Source organism: Triturus cristatus, chromosome 4_1 (genome assembly GCF_964204655.1).
Source record: "Triturus cristatus chromosome 4_1, aTriCri1.1, whole genome shotgun sequence".
In the NCBI taxonomy this organism is placed as follows: Eukaryota; Metazoa; Chordata; class Amphibia; order Caudata; family Salamandridae; genus Triturus; species Triturus cristatus.
In genome coordinates, this window is record NC_140585.1 from 1,181,986,607 (window position 1) to 1,182,008,337 (window position 21,731).

The window sequence follows — 21,731 nt, forward strand, 5'->3', positions numbered from 1 at the left end:
GTTTCACATTCGACTGCCGCATAACAATGCTGGCGGGCGAAAGTGAAACCGGCCGGTCATTCCGCTCTTTCAGTGCTTGGCTTAGCTTACCTCTTTCTTGTACTTTCCCAACACAGCTTCTGCCTCCTCCAACCCGGCACACATTGCTGTAACAGCATGGAATCCCTGTTCATCTTTACAGCGGGAGTGTGCACTGTGCAGACTCTGGAGACACTCAATTCCCAGACTTCGCAACACTGTGGCCACAACAAGCTACAGGTGTCCACCCACTTCAACCTTTCTGCTCTCACCCTTTATGCATCACATTACCAACGCAACGGCAAGCCACTCCCAGGTTCTGACGTACATGTAAACTATGGGGATCTAACGGGATGAGCAGAACCGTACTGGTAAACTCCACTCCGCCGGCGGTCGATGGAGTTTTTGCTGAACCCCGCGCTCCAAGCGGGGACCGGATTGAGAAAAACTCTGCAGACTCCGTTGGCAGAGCGGAGTTTACTGCACACCCCTAGTGACAAACTGTAGATATAGAAGGTTTGCTCTAAGAGAATTCTTGTTAGGCTGTCGTAGGGGAGATAGTATTTGCTTAAAGTAACAGAGCGCATGTATGACCACTTACTGAGTGCCTAAACCCATCAATGTTGCAAAAAACATTTTCAATTATAAGCAAGACCCATTGGCATTCCCAATGCATGTTTTATTTGATAATATTTCCTCTTATGTTTATTTTATTGCCACCAAAGAAGCTTTATCTAGTGTGGTTCCAGCCCTGCCATGTTTGTAAGTGAAGAAATATCTTGAGAAATGTGGCAGAGTCCCAACAAAGTATTATGTTTCTGTAGATGCACTGACAATTTGTTAAGCATGGGGCATGCTAAAGAATAATTGATCATGTCCTCCTCTCTGTCTCCCTAGCGGCAAGTGAGACTGGCGATGAACCCTTTATCGGTAAGAACTAACAATTGGGACAAGGGGAGGGTAACAAAATAGCCAAGAAAATGCATCCATAAGCAGTTCGCTGAACACTAGACATACCCACCTTCTCTTGCTAATGTAATTTACGGCAAGTATGCCATTTAATGATTACATTATTTTTAGGGCCTAAAGTATAATCTACTAACTATATGTATGTACTGCTTTAATGACAGGTGACATAACTACTTAAATCAATGTTGCTCAATTTATTGACTTCATAATGATGTAGGACTAAGGCATTCCTGCCAGGATTTGAGTCTGTGACTACAAGGTACATAAACATCTCTGCAGTGGTTGCATATCTCAGTCACGTACATTCATTGCACACCTTGTATTGCTCCTTTGCCCCAATTACTGACAGCCCTCTTAACCTCATGCTTCTGTCTTATGCTCTTTAGCTTCCCTGACATTGATTGATTCCCCTCCTCGGAAAACACTTTTATCCAAATGACTAGTTTAAAAAACTCTTCCTATTCCTGTGAAATCAAAGAACTTGTCACAATGTCTGACATGAATTGGACCATTTGTGTCTTAATTGACTCTTTAAGCCTTCTTCTGTCATCTTTACCTTCTAGAACTACCCCTTGTCGACTCATCCAACGTATCTGAAAATGTTCTCCCTCAACCATGTAAGAGCCGTAGTGTCATTGCAGTTTTTTTCCCTTCGATTCCCATACATAATCCAAATTAGCAGCTCCTCTGTTTGTTTCTGAATGACCTGCAAGTGCTTGTAACTCCAAAAATTGTTGAACGTCTGTCTCACCGATCTTCTCATCCTTTGAAAACTTATCATCAGTGCCCTCACCCCAACCCTTGACCACAACAAGCAGCAACTCTCCCAAACATCCATCTCCAGCCATGAACCTCCTCCCCAGTCACCAATTCAGAAAATCATCAGACTGTGGGCATTGCCTGACTCCAGATGTCAACATAAGTTGAATCTCTTATTAATCACATACACAGTCATTACAAAGGTAAGGATGAGTACTTTAGTACTTTAGTAAAACAACCAGCCCGGCCGGTGCAGGTAAGAGCCATGGGGCGGGGGTAGGTGGGGTGGGGGGGGCATCGATATACAATGACGAGGGAGAATAAAATAAAAAAGAAAACCACTTACCTTGTGCTCGTAGCATCGTCGTTGGCGATGCGAGCGCAAGGTAGGTTATTTTTTATTTTATTATCGCCCATCGTCGTCTGTCAACTCCCCCCAAGCCACCCCCTGCCCCACGGCTCTTCCCAGCACCAACCACAGCTGAAAACAACCTCTCTAAAGTTAAGAGAATACAAAAGAGGCCTTAGCAGAGGGAAAGGCTGGGTAACTGGGCCTAACCTACTGCCATTAATAAAAAAACTGACTTTATGCTGGGCAAATAAACACAAATTAGGAGAAGATATCAATCAAAGTACTCAGATCTTGAAAATGACTTCATAGCAGGACAAATGGTTTTACGAAGAAGGTGGAATGTAACATGGAATGGACATAAGGTTTTATTTCACAAAGCAGAAGGGTAAATGAAGTATTGTTCGAAAACCTAAGTAAGAGCGAAGGAGAATGATGAAAGTAGCACAGGTCATGTTGAACATGAAAGGACTGGGCTCCTCCAAGTCCATACTATATGAAGAAAAGATGAGATGTGAATGAGATTTTTAAATTACTCCAGCATATGGCAAATTTTGTGACATACTATTAGTAGATTAACATTCATGAACATTTGTATTCTTGGTCATGACTAGATTTGAGATGGCCGTTATCAAGTTGAACATAACAAAAACCAAAAACATGAAAAAATAAAATGAAGATGAAAAGAAAGTTTTAAGAATCAAATTGCACACCAAACATTTATATATTATAGTACATGTCCAAGAAACATCTAATCAAACTTTTCTTCTCTCTCCTCAGTGACTCGTGTGAGTAACGATGATGACTTGATTACAGGTGACTATGATAATATTGACTGTATTATTTAGGACAACACGTTCTCTGTGTTTTGGCATTACCAATGTGCGTTCATAGCACTTAGAAGTGTTTCACTATTTCAGAACAATCCTGTCTATGTGGATTTCTTTTTACATTCCATTCAATATTAAAAAACTGTACGATAAACAGCATGTTCATCCTCTAAATGCCATTAATGTCCCTTGGTAGCCTGCAATAGACTGGAAAGGAACTCGAAGGCAACAACTTACTTTCATATATTGGTCTTTTTTTAATAGTCAAAATTTCCAAAGGTTCCACATCCATGCATAAATTATGCTACAAATTATGTTGAACATAGTGCAGTAGAAGATAGTTAATATTGTGGTCTACAAAAACAGAAATTCATTGTTAAAATATATTTATTTAAAAATATAAAATACTTATGAAAAAATGAAAAATAAATCCAAAACGCCCCTTATGATTACTGAGAGAAAACCTCAGTTTCTTCACCAAAAATGTTTTCCAAAGCACATAAATACAATACTTCTTAAGGGATTTGGAATGAACTTGACATCTGTCAATAAAGAAATTGTGGGAAACAATTTACCACTATCTGCAGATCTAATAAATTTGCCCAGAGTGAAGCGTAAGAAGGTAATCAGACAGTCTCTTTGCAGGAACGGAAGAGCTGCAGACTTGCTGACATTGCAGAAATATCAAATAGCTCATTATATGACAGTCGTATTCTATATTAAAACAAGAGTATTTAGCTTCTAATTTGAATCCAGGATGAAAACAAAAATATATGAGATTTTGGTTCCTGTTGATACCAATAGCACAAATTAAGGAGTCTTGGAATACTAAGGGCCAGTTGGTGATTTTTGGCGGTGCAAGGGCGGGTGGCTCGCCATCACCGTGCCCCTGCACTGCCAAGAGTCACCATTGCCTATCTGCCAGATTGCAAGTTTTTTGTAGTCTGGTGGGCGGGTGGCGTGGCAGTCGCACGGCGGTGTTGTTTAAAAAACTCACTGTGAGACTGAAACAGCACTGCCACAGGCCCGCCAAGCACATTTCTGCACAGAAAGAAATGCACCATGTCGTGCATTTCTTCCTGTGCAGGAACTGGGGGTGCAGAAACACAGGCTGGCACAATATGTGCCCCCTGCATTCCCCCCATGCACCGCTAGCCTTTTCATGGAGGAAGAACCTCCATGACAGCACTTGTGGTGAGGAAAGTCGTAATATGCTTGGTGTTGCCACTATGTCTCAGGATGCTTGTTTCCAGTCCAGGGAGGACCTGGCTTGGCAATTTGGGCTGGACTGTTCCCATGAGGCACAGGGTCAAGACTGATTTGAATATGGCTGGGTCTAAACTGGGGTGACATGGTGAGCAAAAGAACGATGGATTTAAACCAGATCTCTTGACTGGGGTGAATTTTTGATTTGCTCTGCATTCCGTCTATCATCTGTGTGTCTTTTGCTGTTGCATCAGGGCACCACCAAGCATATTGTGGCCCTCAGACCGCCGCAGGACTGCAGAGGTGAAATTGCTGTCCAACTGCCAAAGTCCTAATAGGGCTCTGGACCACCGGTGCAGCGGTGGCTGGACCGCCACCACCATACCCCAGCGAGTCTGGCAGTCCTTGGATCTCCAGACTTGTAATGAAGGCTTTACCGTTTACCCTTAAAGGCCTGCCGCTTGTGCAACTATAATGAAAAGTCGATTGAGCACTTAATTTTTTTAAATCCTAGTATACTAGATCTACAAAAGAAATATCAGAAAAGAAGCATTTAATGTAATTAACTATAGATCTGTAAAAGAGGCTGTTGCGAATTGTTTATGCACAACAGACTATCAGTCTCCTGGGAAATTAACTAAATTTTTAGATTAAGCTTATTGTCGTGTTAAGGAAGAGCGACTGACATGTTGCTGTTATGGAATACTTGCTGATATTTTTGTGATTTTTACGCATTTATTTATTTTATTGCGATGTATATTTTAATATATTTTTATATAATAAAGACATTCATTTATTCATACTCCACTCTTACTACTGTACAGTACTATACTCTACGACAGTACACTTCATGACACTCGCCTCCACTCTACTGTACCGCACTCCACTTAATGATACCCTACTCAATGATAGTAAAGTATATAGTTTTTATTGAAAACACGGTGTATGGAGGTGCATGTATTAAAATAATTTTAAGGTGTTGCATAAATTATAAATGAAAGGTATAAGTAAACTATAACTGAATAATTTTTATTGTTTGTGTATTTTGCATTTGGTTTGTATAAAAAGAATAAATAAAGTTTTCTTAACTATAACAAAGATTTTACCTTTTTTTCATTGAATATATATGAACTAAAAAATCAAAGGTTACAGGGACGTTATAGTTAGGCTCAGATTTCACGCATACAAACACATAGTAAATCAGCAGTTATAGTTACCTGAGCTAACTATAACTCATGTCCCCGCATTGCAATGCTTATGACCTCACATATTACATCACTCATGGCATTGTCATTGACATCACTGATGACATTTCAAATGATATCACTGATGATATCATCCTTTGAGTGTGTTTTGTAAATGTCTCTGAGACTTAAAGATATATGCCCACCTACTGCACAAGTTACATCACTATTCTTTCTGTACTTTTATTAAGTAATACTATTTGTGATGTATTTCATCTGATTGGTTGTATGACTGTCCGAATCTGGGTGTGTGTGGTTGTATGGGTAGCTGTGTGTGTGGCTATATGAGTGAGTGGGTGTGTAAGTGTCTTTATGGGTGAGTGAGTGGGTGTGTGAGTAGCTGTATGGGAGAGTAGGTGGCTGTGTCAGTGGCTGTATTGGTAAGTGAGTAGGTATATATTTGGCTGTATGCATGAGTGTGTGTGTGTGAGAGTGGCTATATGGGTGAGCGAGTCACGAGTGAGTAGCTGTATGAGCTGTGTGAGTGGTTGTGTGAGTGACTATGAGTGAGTGAGTGTGTGAGTGAGTGAATGGGTATGTGAGGGGCTGTGTGAGTAGCTGTATGTGTGTGTAAGTGGCTGTGGTAGTAGCTGTATGAGTCAGTGACTGGGTGTGTGAGAGGCTGTATGAGTAAGTGACTGGGTATGTGACTGGCTGTATGGGTGAGTGACTGGCTGTCTGAGTAGCTGTATAGGAGAGTGAGTAGATGTGTGAGTGGCTCTATGGATAAGTGAGTGGGTGTGTGAGTAGTTGTATGGGTCTGTGAATGAGTTTGTGAGTGGTTGTTTGGTTGTGTTAGTGGGTATGTGAAAGGTTGTATTAGAGGTGTGAGTGGGTGTGTGAGTGGTTCTGTGGATGATGTCATCAGCGATGTCATTTGAGATGTCATCAATAATACAATCAGTGATGTCACTGACCATGTCATGAGTGATTTAATATGGGAGGTCAAAAGCAGTGCATTGCGGGAGCATACGTTTTTGATAGTGCAGGTAACTTACTGCTGAATTTCTATGGTTTTGTACGAGTGGAATATGAGGCTAACTATGACGTCCCTGTAGCCTTTGTTTTTTTCAGTGAATTTCTAAGGTTTTTTAAAATTCTATTTCCTAACTATAAAGTCCCTGTAACCTTCCTTTTTTTAATGCATTTCTAAGATTTTGTCAAAGTGCATTTGTAAAATATTATGTCCTCCTAACGTTTACTTTTTTACTGAATTTGTAGGATTTATTTTTAATACTAAGTGTACTACACTTTTTTAATACTGTAGATATTCTTTTTTTACAAATACATTTTTATATGTTTAAAAATATAAAAATCACATACGTTCTTAATGTAAAGTAAAAGAAGGTTTTTTTAACGCAATGACATACATTTTGTTTAAAAAAAAAATATATATATATATATATTTTTGAGCTACCAAAGTACCTTTGCGGGTTCGAAATATAGAATGGCTGCTACTCTATAGTTTTTACACTTGATCACGTGATCAGAACAACTCAGCGAGTCTGAACCCACAGATTCCATGGAGATTTAACTAAATACTGTGCATATGTATACCCCTCCATTGTCATTAATAAGATCAGTGAGAACATATTTTCAAGTATATATAATCCACCTTATATCTGTTTGTCACCCATATGGCAAGTTTTGCAAATCTGCTAATTTACTAATTGGATTTGTGAAATCACTCACAAGCACACCCAAACCTTGCCTTCTCAGTGGATACATTAAGACCCCACCTTTTCACGTGGAAAACAACACCGAAAAGCAGTTACTTCTCCAGTAAAGTCTCAAGAAGGTAAATTGAGAAGCAGGAATGCTCTACTCTTAAACAATGGCTGAAGCGGCATTGTCCATCTAAGATGAGGTTCCACAACCTCTTGAGGATGAAGAAAACACACCACCTCACAGAAAAGAAAGTGATGTATGAATGCACTTTACTATACTGTCTGGGGGAAAAGAAAGTATCAACAAAATATGTCAAATCACAATTTGTAGCAAGCAGCTATCCAGAGGCACTGCAAATAAATAATTCATGAGAGGGTGTACAACCAGATGATGTGAGAGAAAGCAGGTGCAACAGGACAGACATCCTCTACAGCAGCCTTTGGAGAACCATCTTCAGCTGCACTCCTTACAATACCAGCTGTCTGTGAGGAATTGAGTGACATGGTTATTCACTGTGCAAAATGCCATAAGCTAGTCACTGTAAAAAGAATTCTGTGGGTATATTCTTGGATACAGTGAAGAAGCATCGCTGTTAGGTTTTGTTTAGCATTCAAACACTACAAAATGTTTGTTGAAGATGAAACCAGTTGCTTCTTTGTACTTCTCCATCCTTACCCTTTTTACCACCTTGTTTACTTTTTATTAAAAAAAAAAGCAAAAAAGAAATTGGAAAATTGTTGCAAAGCCCTTCTAGAAAAAAAACTGTTCTTATTCCAACCACCACCTACTCAAACAAAGAGATAACATTGTGGGCATCATTTACAAGGAATTAATGCAGCGCTGTGCCGCAAGCCATTTGGTTGCGCCGCGCTGTGTTAGTTCCGAAGCAAAAGGATATTACGGATCCCTTTGCACTCCCCTGCACTGGCGCACAATTTGCTGTCATGCGCCGATGCAGGCACCCTTGCACCATAGTGAAAAGGTGCCTGCATTAAGGGAAATGATTGTTTATGTGCAGGAAGGGATCCCTACCTGCACATATACAATCACAAGTGGTTATTTCCTCTTTCTATGTATTCTGCAAAATGCAGCACACATAGAAAGAGGAAGAAAACGAAGAGAAATTAAAACATTTCTTCTTTTTGCACCTCCCTACGTCTCCCCTGGGGAAACATAGGATTCTGACGCATTTCCAGGTTTACGATTTCTCGTAAATATTGAAATGTGGCAGAAGCAATGGGTGTTGCTGGGAACACCCACAGCAACATCCATGGCATGCCCCTTTCATGGAAATTGTTGTGTGTAAAGGGGTCATATTTACAAGGACACGAAAAGCCACACAGGGTGGCTTTATGTGTCCTTGTAAATATGGGGCAGCAGGTTGTGTCGCCGGTGTGTCACAAAAAGTGGCAGACCGGCGGCACGAGGGCTTGTAGAAAAGCTCCTGTGTTTTTAGTGTGTCACTGACTGTATTAGTGTGAGAGTGGGTGTATCATTGTGTGCATAAGTCTATGCCTAGGTGTTTTAATGTTTGCATTAGTGAGTGCCTGGGTGTGTTAGTGCTTGCATCAGTATGTGCCTTGGTGTGATAGCATATGCTTCAGTATGTGCCTCAGCGTGGTATTGGATGCATCACTGTTTGGCTGGGAGTGTCAGTGTCTGCATTGCTGTATGCCTGTGTTTTTCAGTGTCTGCATTGGTATGATTGGTATGTCCCTGGGTGTGTCAGTCTGTAAGTCAGTGTATGCTTGGGTTTGTTATTAGAAGCATTGATGTTTGGCTGGCTGTGTCAGTCTCTGCACTGCTGTATGTCTGGGTGTGTCAATGTCTGTATTGCTGTGTGCCTGGGTTTGTCAGTGTATGCCTTGGTGTGTTATAGGATGCATTAATGTTTGGCTGGCTGTGGCAGTGTCTACATTGCAGCATGCTTGGGTGTGTCAGTGTCTGTATTGCTATGCCCCTGGGTGTGTCAGTGAATGCATCAATGTATGCCTGGGTGTGTTATTGGATGTATTAGTGTTTGGATGCCCGTGTCAGTGTCTGCATTGCTGTATTCCTGGGTTTGTCAGTGCCTGCATTGGTATGTCCCTGAGTGTGTCAGTGTATGCGCCAATGTATGACTGGGTGTGTTATTGGATGTATTAATGTTTGGCTGGCTGTGTCAGTGTCTACACTGCTGCATGCCTGGGTGTGTCATTGTCTGTATTGCTAGGTCACTGGATGTATCTGTGTATGCCTGGGTGTGTTAAAGGATGCATTACTGTTTGACTGGCATTGTCAGTGTCTGTATTGCAGTATGCCTGGGTGTGTCAGTGTCCGTATTGCTATTTCACTGTGTGTGTCAATGTATGCATCAGTGTATGCCGGGGTGTGTTATTGGATGCATTAGTGCTTGGATGGGTGTGTCGGTGTCTGCATTGCTGTATGCCTGGGTGTGTCAGTGTCTGCAATGGTTAGTCTCTGGGTGTGTCAGTTTACGCTTAATTGTATGCCTGGGTGTTTTATTGGATGCATTAGTGTTTGTGTGGGTGTGACAGTGTCTGCATTGGTAAGTGTCTGGGTGTGACAGTGTGTGCATCAGAGTGTACCAGGGTGTGTTATTGGATACATTACTGTTTGCCTGGGTGTGTCAGTGTCTGCATTGCTGTATGCCTGTGTGTGTTACTGTCTGCACTGAAAAGTCCCTGGGTGTGTCAGTGTGTATATCAGTGTGTGTCTGGGTGTGTTATTGAATGCATTACTGTTTGGCTGGATGTGTCAGTGGCTGTATCAGTGTGTAGTTGGCTGTGTCAGTGACTGTATCGATGTGTGTCTAGGTGTGTTAGTAACTGTAGCAATCTTTCCTTAGATATGCATCCTCACAATCTAAAGTTATGGAACAGCACTGCAAGAACTAATTAGTGAAGTACATTACCTCAATATATGGTGCCACTGATCTACATGAAAAAAGAAAAAAAACTGAAAAATGTATTATTTTTAGAATTACAAAGGTAACTTACAATTTCAAACAATGCATAAGAAATAACTAGATATTTTTCATATTGTAAAGGTATATAGTAATATAAATAAACATTTAATTTCCTCTTTTATACTGTTCTCAGCTTCTTTACACATACACTGCAAATGACAAACTTTTTAAGGAGACATCATAGAACAGTGGGGAAAAAACAATCATAAAGATTCTAGAAAAAAACAAAACTGCACACTATCTCATTGCAATTAACCTCTTCCGTGCGTCCAATTTGCGCACGTGTAGAATTCGCCCGCACAGCGGGGAAATGTGCGCCGCAGGGAAGCGGTTAAGGAACACTGTGGATTGCACTCACTACAAAGAACAAAGAAACATAACACAATGTATTTAACTAATATTAATAATTATTAACTATTTACAAATATAATTTTCTACACAATCTTTTCAAACACATTCATGTACAGCTCTACACAGCACAAAAGAAAGTGATGTTTGGAACCACTTTACTATATCTTCTGTGGAAAAGAAGGTAAAAGCTAAATATGTGTAATATTTGCAGTATGCAGTTACCCAGCAGCTCTCACATGGGACAAGTTCAAATAGAAGACAATTAAAATCAATTCCTTAAAGGGTGTACAACTGAATAATGCATGAGAAATGACGTGCAGCAGAATATTCCACAACTAAAGCACACTTGGGACAACGTCCATCAGCTGTAGTTATCAGAATACCAGCAGCCTGTGAATAGTTAAGTCAGATGATTACTCACTGTGTGAAACGCCACATGTTTGCAGCTGCAAACATTTCTTATGTGGCTCCATTTTCCCTACTACTGTACCTGTATTAATGACTGTATACATGTGTGAGTACATGTATGAGTACTTGTATGGGTGTGTTTGTGACCCTTACATTAACTTAGTAATAAACATATTTATAACTTTACAAGTATATTTTTTTTTTTACCATATTACAATAAAATTTAAACCAAATAATTAACAAACAAGCATCGCATAGTTTATTTAACTATTTACAAATCCGGAAACACAATGACATTTGAACTTTTACCACATAAAGTATCTCCATAGAAAAAGAAGACATGATTACTAGAAATGTAGAAGAAGAGTTCATTGAAGAGGTACATGGGAGGTGTATACATGCTCCTGTGTATAAATGAGAGTGTAGTAGTTTTGTAGGATTTGCAAGGATTAAATTGATACAGTAGGACCAAACCCATGTACTTGCATTGCTGGTGTCTTTTTACTATACCTCTGTAAATTTTTAGATAACCGAGAACTGGTATCATCGTGATATTGTGCTTAAGTAAATTATGTGAAATTTAAGAACAGTAGCTTGGTTTCTAACCCTGGGTTGTGCACAATATCCATGGAATCACTTACATTACGCTCTAAGAGAAGCAAAATCTACCATTAAAGATATCATCCACTGAGCTTCTGAAAGGGCCTAAAAGTACAGTTGTTTATTTTCATTTAGATGTGAAATACGATATTGAAACTGTGGGTGTAGAGACAGATTTGGAAGGACCACTTGTTATTCTAGTGAATGGTGTGCCCATAAAAAAACAACAAAATCTGGCAGGAACTAGTGGATATAAATACAGTGAAGAAAGCTACAATATATCTTAAATGCAATAATGTATACTATAAAGATGTAGATGTTCTCTAACATCGAAGTTGCATGATGGAAGAAATGTTGCCTACAAGTGGACAGTTTAAAAAAGTGGATAGAAGTAGATCTGAAGAAATATATGAGCATTACAGTATCCACCTACTACATTCAAAAGAGATTATGGGGATGCCATTAAAATGTATCAGATAAACAATCTAAAATAACTCCAATAAGAGTCTGGAGAAAAGGTTCCTCAAGTTGCTTCTTCTAAGTCCTATTGGGAAAAAAAGCATAAAACTGTTGGAAACAACTTCTTAAAAAACAACAATACTTTAAAAAAACATTTGAAAACTACTGCACAAAATCCTCCCAGTAATAGTCACATAGTTTCTCACTAGCACTGAATTTCAACCTGCACTCCTCTAGGGTTAGTTCATACTTACTAACAAGGACCTCCTTCATAGTGAGATACCTCAGATACCTCAGCCTCTCCCCCCTTCTCTATAGTCAGCATGTTGTCCATCCCATCACCAAGAATATGACTTCAAAGCCATCTCTACAGTCCTTCTGAGATATCCTCTGTACCACTACAGCTATTTCTAATGCCAGAAATACCCTGTCTATATCAAAGCCCTCCTTAAAGTCAGGCACCAAGCCTCTGAATATATAAACTCTTTGTTCTGCACTGGACACAGTAGTGGTGCTCACACCTTTTTTTTGCTAGACTCTAACACAGAGGTCTCCAACCTTTTCTGTAATAAGAGCTACTTCTGATCAGTGCTAATCGTTGTGAGTTACTGAAGGCTAATTAACTTGTGCACAGCTTCATTGACTTTATACCTAATGTCCATGGAGCCCGATACTATGCTTTGAACAAAATACCTTGGCTGGGATACTATGATAGGGCTGCCATGTGCATCAGTGACTGCATGGTCTGTGGGGATGTATGAACGTGTGTGAATGAATGGGATATATGTATATGGGGGACTAAGGGCCTGTGTCGTATGTACTTGTATGTACTTGTGGCACAGAACATACCTTTACCAAATGTGGCAACATTACATGTACAACACAAACATACAACAATTTGTTTTATGGGAGAAATTTAAAGTGCAGAAAAATGTTCTAAAAAATGTTCATAATAAGGAAAAAATCTGTGCACTTGATGGAACATTTTTCTGCAGTTTAAATTTCTCCCAATTACAAGACAATTACTGTATTTTTTCAGTTATAAATATGCCACTGTGTCTGCCAACCGCTGGGAGAAAGATGCCTGATGTTTGTACATGTGACACATTGAAAAGGAGACAATTAGGATGAAGAGTCAACTTAATCATTAAGTTAACTCTTCATTTAAATGTTTTCTCATTTAAAAGCTTTCAGATATATTTTGTTCTCATGCTCCAATATTGAGTTGAGAACTACTTTTATTTAAAAGTTAAATACCTCAGTGGTTCAGTTCTGAGCCTCTGTGACCCACATGGGTCATAAATCTGAATGGAGCACTGCTCATTATCAGGCTCTGCTATCTGCAAGCTGATAATAATCTAAAATAAACATAGTCTTTCCTTAACTTTAAAAGGAAAGCACAATACTTATTTATTGCAGTTATTAGTTAAAAATTAACTTGAGGCTGGTAGCTACACTGAAGATTTCTGTGTGATCGACTGGTTGGAAACACCTGCTCTTACAGCTATTTAGCCTTAAAGTACACCTCCTTAGCACTCCAGCCAGCAAGACCATTTTCTCCTCTAAGGTTCACTTAGCCTCACCTTTTTACTTGTCTGTGACCAGCTGTGGCCTTAGGTGACATTCAGCATGTCTGTCCTTGAGGTCCTCAGGGCACTCGGTTTGGGGAGGCAGTACTTCCTGCACCGTATCCAATAGAGATGTCTCTCTCTTTGGGATCCCCTCTCTACTCTGGAGACTTTACCCATTTATTTCTCTACTCATCTCTCTCTTCCTGAAACTCACTACCCTTTGGGGCCCTGATTCTGAGGTCAACTACAATCGGGGTTCTCCCTTTTCAAAAGCGCTGAAGTAGTCGTCTTCAAACTCTTCTTGTGGTGCGTAGAGTGCTTTCTGTGCATGTGCTCCCAACCTCTAAGGGTGAACTAGTACTCACTCTTGGATGTAGAGGTAAGTAAATGAGTGTGTAAATAATTTCATGGGTGTGTGACTGAGTGTTTTTTTTGTAAAATCATTTTTATTGGCATTTTGTTATTTCGCAAAATACTTATATCATTCATGACCATAAAGTAAGCACAGTACATATTTACATCATGCCTTCTGGTATACAGTTGTGCCAGCTGTCAGTAAAGACAAAGATCATATTTAACTAGTTATCTTAGCTGTTTAGGAGGGATGTGCTTACTCGCTACGTGGGAGCACAAGGCATTGTCGGCTTGATGTACCATGGTCCTGTGCTGATTCTGCGTTGCTGGTGTTGGGGTACACCGCTTATTGAGTTTTTAACAAAGAACGTAACTCTTCAATAGGGGCAGCTGTAACTGGGGTTCACTGTATATGAAATGTCGCATTATGATGGGGGTCAGTGGGCTGATATGTCCATTTTGATCTTTGAGCTATCAGAAACTTGATGTGAGGTGGGAAGGTCTAACCGGAGTGTGCTGGTTGCTCTACGTGCTCGGTTTGGGGCCGCACCCTGCTACATGTCGACTTTAAAGGGGGGGGTCACGCTAGACTATCTCCTGGCGGGACTCTGCCGTAGGGGCCAGGGTCTCCTGCGACTGCGGCTCGTCTGTTGCTTCCTGCTTAAAGGAGTGTAGCAATAGCATCCATTGCTGGACATGTGACGCTTATGAATACCTTTAAATTCTTCTATTCGTAACACCTACTCCTCCGCCGCCCCCCCCACTTGCCCACCACCCCTCTCCAGGCCGCTAGCGGTGTCCCCCCTGGCGCTCTCCAGTGCATTGTTATACTTCTTCTGGCTAAAAGGATTGCCAGTGATGTGAAGCGTGTCTTTACTTTTTGGTGTTTTCGATGTTTGGCTATGCCTAGCGTGCAGGCCTCCCAAGTATGAATGTCTGTGAGGCCCGTTACTGCCAAGAGGGTGGCGTGTATGGTGGACCAGTAGGATTGGACCATTGGACCATTGGACAGTCCCAAAACATATGGAGAAAGGACGCATTGGGTTCTGGGCATCTAGGGCAAGGGCGGGTGTCAGGTATACTCAGTGTAGTATGTGAAATTGTATATTTTTGAAGTGGTAGTTGCGGGACACTTTTTTGAGGAATTTAAGCGCCCTCTCCCATTCTTTGTCGTGGAGTGGTCGCTGGATTCCTGCTTCCCCTTTCTCACGAAGTGGAGTGAGGGTGATCGTGTTCAGTGCCCTCACTGCCTTATATAGCCATGTCACCAAGTGTCGCCCGGGGCCCATCTATAAGATTGCGTGCACAACAGGGTGTGTAGGCGGCTCTGTGTCTATTGTGTGCCATACCCGACAGCAGTCTCCTAGTAGATGTCGGTGTAAAAGGAACTGTTCTCTTGGGAGGTCTGTATCCATAGCACATTACACAAATGTTTGCAGCTGCTCGTTTACATGGAGGGAGCCCACGGCCATGGCCGAGTGCTCAGTCCATACGCATAGTGCTCACTCCGTGTAGCGAGCGCGGCCTTTGGGGAATCCCACCAGTGGTTGGATGGGGGAGTACATGGGGGCCTCCCGTTTCATCTTGTGTATCTGTTTCAGACATGTGTTTGCCACCAACACCTGGAGTGGGCACTCCCGTATTGGTTCAGCTCCCGGTAAGAACATGCGTTGTATGATGGGGATTGGAATAGGTCCCGTGTTTTGTGTGGGTTTCCCCAATGCGCTCTCTGCTGTCCATCATGACACCCATTGTAATTAGGCCACACGGAAGTATGCCTCGAAGGAGGGGGCACCCAGACCTCCCTGGTCCAGAGGTAACTGCAGTTTAGCAAGAGCAATTCGCCTACGTCCTGATCCCCAGATAAGGGTACCAAGGAGGGTATCCTATTCACGACAGAAGGGGTAGGGGGAAACCACCGGGAGGTTAGTGAAATATTATAATAATCGCAGGACCAATATCATCTTGGCCACTGCGATTTTCCCAATGAGAGCCAGGGGAAGGTCCTTCCAAAAGTTCATGGAGGAACGGATCCCTGCCAGTGCCCTGCGGTGGTTTCCTTCATACATGTCTTGCGGCATGTGGTACAGTCGTATGCCAAGGTATCGTACCGCCTGGGTGCTCCATGATATGCCTATGCCACTCATTTGTATTTTCTGGGGGGGAGGCTGTCTGAGAGCGGATATATTGTGGGCTTGGCCCAATTTACCCTAAGGCCCATTACCTCCTCAAAATCCCGTAGTGTGTTACAATTGTAGTGAGATCCGAAGTGATGTCACGGATGTAGATAAGCACATCATCCGTGTATAATGATACCGCATAGATCGTGTCTGCGATTGGGATGCCCCAACTCTCTCCCTCCCTGCGTATCGCAAGCGTCTCCATTGTCATTGCAAAAAGCAAGGGGGAGAGTGGGCAGCCCTGGCACGTGCCTTTAAGAAATGACGGTGACATATGGTGTCCAAGTTTCACCATGGAGGTGGGCTTGGAGTATGTAGGCTTAGTGTATGCAAGCAGGCGGGGTCCCATACTCATTCGCTGAATGACCTGCAGTAGGTAGGGCCAAAGGAGGGTATCAAAGGCGTTTTCCAGGCCCAGGACCAGGCACACCGCAGGGGGGAAGCACCCTCATACCTGATCCTGGACATGGAACAGGCGTCTTATGTTGTAGGACGTGTTTCTCCCTGGCACTAAGCCACACTGGTCCGGATGAACCAGCGTCTGGAGGAATGTGGAATATCTCTCCGCCAATATTTTCCCTTATATTTTGTAGTCTGCTGGTAACAGGGCTATAGGCCGATATGATCCAACGTGATGGGGGTTCCTGTCCAGTTTGAGGAAGGAGAATATAACCGACTCACACAAGGATTGCGGTACCTCTCCCTTGCCTAGGGCCCCTTAGAATACTGTCACCAGCTGGGGGACCAACTACACAGCAAAAGCCTGGAAAAATTCTAGTGGAAGGCCATCTAGCCCGGGAGCTTTACAAGTGGCTAAGGCCTGTAGCGCCTGTGTGACATTTGTCGCTGAGATGGGTTCATCTAGGGTGTGTCTGTCGTGTTGTGCTCTGCGAGGTATAGGATGCGTGTCCAAAAATCTGTGCTCTGAGCCTACTAGGTCGGGGCTGCATATAGCTGCATATAGTGTTGCAGCAAGACTTCTAGGATGGAGGCCTGTGAATGGACCAGGGTACCCGTTTTGTTCCGTACTGCTGTGATCGGTGGGAGGGTTGTGTCCTGTTTCACTAGCCACCCCAGTAGTACACCTGCTCTGTCTCCCTCTCTGTGCACCCGAGCTGCATGCTCTCTGAAATTATACCTACAGAGGTCTGCTAGTGCCTCTTCATAAGCGGTTTTAGCTTCCGCTACTTGGGTCTGTGTGGCCTTGTTTTTATCTGCTGTTTGGGTTAATGTGGCCAGTGTGTGTTCCTTTCCGATTATGCAACACTCTAGGCTTTTACGCACCCCTGCAATGTGCTGTATGCATGTGCCTCTAATTACAACTTTGAAAGTGTTCCATTCCATTGCACGAGTGTTGGCAGTGGGCGTGCTTTGCGATAATAATTCCTAATGTGCGCTGCTTGGGCTTGCCTGAATACTGGGTCGTCCAGGCATTCTTTAGATAGCCGCCAGGTGAGGACTGGTGGTCTTGGTGGTTGCCACGCCAGGGTGATTGCATGGGCATCATGGTCAGACAATACCCTTCCCAGATATTCCAATTCATGTATCTTGGGTACTACGGTTGAGGAGCAGAAGAAGCTATCCAGGCAGACCTTAAGATCATGTATCCGGGTGTTTGGAGCATCAGGCGTCTGTTAAGGACCAGTAAGTTGTACATGCGGCAAAACATTTGGCCTGCGCTATTATTGGGAAGGCCGGATGAGGGGAATAGGATCTGTCTAAGGACGTATTTTGTATGCAGTTGTAAAGCCCTCCTAGGATCCATGGTGCTTGGGTGTATCAGCTTAATGGGTGTGAGAGCGCATCCCAGAATTTACTCTGGTCCGTATTTGGTGCATAGATGCTTCCTAGGACTATCGGTTGACCATCCAGGAGCCACGGTGAAAGGGCGTACCGGCCCTCTGTATCAATTGTTCTGGATAGTTCATGGTATAGAAGCCCTGGTCGCATCCAGATAAGGGTCCCTCGTGCATAGGCCGAGTATGTTGTGTCGCAAAATGTCCCGCGCCATCATTTGCACAGTTTATCTAGCTCTCCTGCTATTAAGTGGGTTTCTTGTAGCATCGCAATCTGCACGTTTTGCCGCTTTATATATGTATATTTTGAGTAGTGATTGCGTGCCGTGTGCATGCTTTGCATATTTAGTGTGAGGATGGTGATGTTTCCTTTATGTGCCATGTGATATTGGGGGGGGCCTAGGGGCATAGTATGGTTGGGCGTGGCTTCGAGCTTTAACCCACCTCCTTGTCTTGGGCTAATCTCTCTGCCGTGGTTCAGCTCCGGCGCCTCAGTGGTATGCGAGTAAGAATACAGTGTTTGGTGTATGACATCATGGGGAGAGGCAACTTGGGTGGGGAGCAATCCCAATACTGGGGACCTATCTCGACAAGCGATACATCCAAACTTACTCTAGTGTGAGAAGAGAACTTAAACATAGTGTGGGGGTGGCGCCGCATGTCAGTGAGGTTACTCTCCCTAGGGGCATTTGTTAGGTTATTTCGCACTAGGTAGTCGAATGTTAAAACCTTTGGTCGCTGGACATGCAGCTCAGTTAATTAAATACCTCTAGTTGCATTATAATGTGACTGTCAGGGATACCCTGCCAGTATGATTTACTGGTGTCTGTTCATATTAGTGTATCAGCAGTCTGTGGTGTGACCAGAGGTGGGGTCACCGATTCGACTCTCGATATCGATCCATCACTGTTATCTTCCTCTCCGAGGAGAATATGTGTGGGCCTCTCTCCAAGTCCGTTGCAGGTGAGGAGGGTCTGAGTTCCGCTGCAGCTTGTAGGGCTTTCAACGTTCCTGTATGATTTGTTACAGGTCAGGTGAGCCCATATATTGGGTGTGCATGTCAGTCTTTACTCCTGTTGAGACGTTTTGGCCGGCATCTGCTGATGCACTGTGTCTTTGGGCGTTTAACAAACTTGGCATTTGCGCTGGGGTGTTTCTGACAATGTTGGTCTGCCCAGTGGTGGGCTTCCTCTGCATTCGTGAAAAATATGGTGGAACCTTCTCGCATAATTTTGAGGCGGGCCGGAAACAACAAAGAGAATGGTATACCGTCTAGCCTGAGACTATGCTTTACTTCGAGAAACTAGGACAGTTGGCATTGCACTGCTCGGGAGTAGTCCGGAAAGAGCATTATTTGTTTGTTCTTTACATGAATGGGGCCATGTTGTCTGGCTACTCTGAGCACCACATCACGATTCCTGAAGTGTAGGAATTTTGCTAGCATTGGGCGAAGCGGGACGCCAGGTTGGGGTCTTTGGGCCGGTACCCTGTGGGCCCTTTCGATGGAGAAGAATGCTGTGTGCTCCTCAACCGGAGTGAACAATTTGGTCCATGCCTCCATGTATGCTACGGGGTCAGTGCTTCAACTCCTTCTGGCAGTCCCATAACTCGTATGTTGCATCGTCTTGAGTGACCCTTGAGATCATCAATACCGTCTTCCATGGTGGTCATTCAACCTAGCAGGGTCTGCAGGGTGTGTGTTAATTGAGGGTTGCATGGTGGTGATAATTTTCTCCCCTTTGGACACTTAATCTACCAATTTGCAATGGTTGCCTCGGAGTAGGCTGATGTCTGTGGATAAGGTAACGAGCCTTTCCTCCATTGAAACTCTGGAGTGTACGATAGCTGCGAGCATTTTGTCCATCTTTTTTGAGAGGGTCAATTCTGTTGAGGCTGTTGCGGCTTTAAGCAGTGGTCTTCTGCCTGTAGAGGTGTCTTGGGATGTCTCTGACATCGCTTAGCTTGCTGGGGCTCGTTGTTTTACCATCTTGCTAGTCTGGGGCTTGTGTAGTCTTTAGAAAAGGTTATGCTCTGTCTCAGGATGAGGGGATAGCCACCTGGCTGGACTCTGAGGCGAATAGCGTTCCGCTGGCTTAGTGAGCAAGTGCGTAAGGCCTGTTGATGCCTTCTCTCTTGGGACGTACACTGGAGGGCCACTTGTTCTTTGAGCTGTCTCCTTGTCATTCCTTGGCTCTGGCGGGGGTTTGTGCCTCAATTCTGGGAATCACTGGTTGTAGCTGCTGGCCGCCTTTGTAGCATCTGGCACAGTTTGGCACTGAGTGAGTAATATCTGCCTCTCTAGTCCATCTTGCAAGGGTAGGTTCCTGTTCTTCGCTGGGCTGGCGCTCGTTTCTCTACCCAATCCCACGAAACTGAAGGGGGAAAAGAGAGGGAGCTGCTGGCACACCAGGCCTCTGGGATTGTCCGTTAGCCCGTCCGTTAGCCCTCACTCCGTGTGATGTATCTCACCTTTTGCGGCCTGCCATCGGTCGATGTTGTAGCCATCAAACTGCTTCTGAGGTGCCCTCTTATTTATTTTCAGGGGCTGTGCACCATCTACTGGGGCCGTTGCTCGTAGGTTGTACTCTTGTCCACAGATCTGTCTTGCCCCGGCGTGGATTTTAATACTTTGGATGCCCCGGTATTAATCTGTGCCACGCACTAGGGGGGGCCTTTTTTATAGCCGCTGGGTTATGGGCCCGGTTTTCGCGCTGTGTGGCGCACTATCGTCCTCTCTGCTCTGGAGGAGGGAGAGGGAGGTGGCCAGCACACCTGTCCCTTGATGGCTCTTCCCTCACGTCACGCTACTTACTCCGTCTGGCCTGCTGCTAAGAGTTGTTGGAGTCGAGGCGCTGCTATTGGGGCCCTTCTCACCAAATAGTGAGGCACTAACCAGTCACTGGGATCATTCGAGTTGTAGGACTGTAGCCATCTTGACTCCAGGCGTGCCTGACCACTACACGTTCCTGGACGCCCTGGCTCATCCACGCACTTATTCCATTTACCGGGGCAGCAGTTGGGAGCTCCTGTACCGCAACTCTACTTGATGGGCGTGTGTCCGGTTCTTCATTCACACTTGTTGAAACCCGGTGTGGGGGGGAGGGGACGGAGCAAGGGATATGCGCAGATTCGTGTCCACTTCCCGCTTCGCCGCACTTTCACGGGCTGTCAGCAACTCCGCTGCAATATCTATGCATTCGCTGCTCAACTAGAGTGTGGCCGCAGGGCCCAAATCTTAATCACCGTGCTCGCCCTGCCGGGCATCAGCTCCGGGCTCCAGCGGCTGCCATCTCGCCGTTGGGACCGGAGTCGTTCAGAGCTCACTTTCGCTGAGAAATCACGACAGTATCACGATGGGGAACCCAGCGTCGGGTTCCCGTGGTATTCCAACAGCTGCAGGCTTGTTTTATCAGGCAGGTGCGGTGTGACTGGCGAGGTTCGTGCCTGTGGTGGGAGCCTCAGCTCAGCACGTCTGCCATTGTAGCCTACTTGGCCACACCACCATGTGTGAGTGGGTGTTACAGTCACTGTCTGGCTATATGATTGGTGGGTACATAAGTGCTTTTGTGGGAGTGTAACTGGATATGCGAGTGCCTGCCTGACTGTGTGAGTGTATGCAAATTATATACTCTTAAAATACAGAAAGCACCCACATAGAATTTGAAACATATTCATTCATACTGGCTTAGTAAAAATACTATACTTTCAGTATACCAATTTATCTTTCTCCTTTTCTGCTCACTGTATTTTTTGTTAAAGTTCTCATCTAAGCTCCCTTTTATGTTCCCTTCAAGTATAGTGTCTAGAAGGTACACAGCTCACAAACACTCACAATGTTTTATCTAAATATACTTCTATATACTACAACCTAATTAACATACCTGTAAAAGCTCTTTGCTGTTCTCCCAGTTTTACTTCTATGTCTGGTAACATTTGTTTTCATTCCAAATCTCTAGTTATAACTCATGAAAAGCACCTCCTCTCTGAGAAGTAAAGCAGGT

The 21,731-nt window shown here is 43.6% G+C and overlaps 1 long non-coding RNA gene across 1 annotated transcript in view; it reads left to right on the forward strand.

Annotated features, from left to right (window-relative positions):
• Positions 1-913: 913 nt before the first annotated feature.
• The window catches only part of LOC146856316 (uncharacterized), a 50,336-nt gene continuing 29,518 nt past the window's right edge, over positions 914-21,731 (forward strand). The window contains exons 1-2 of the long non-coding RNA XR_014980926.1: positions 914-948; positions 2,876-2,911. This is a non-coding gene — a long non-coding RNA (uncharacterized LOC146856316). The remainder of the gene's footprint in view (positions 949-2,875; positions 2,912-21,731) is intronic.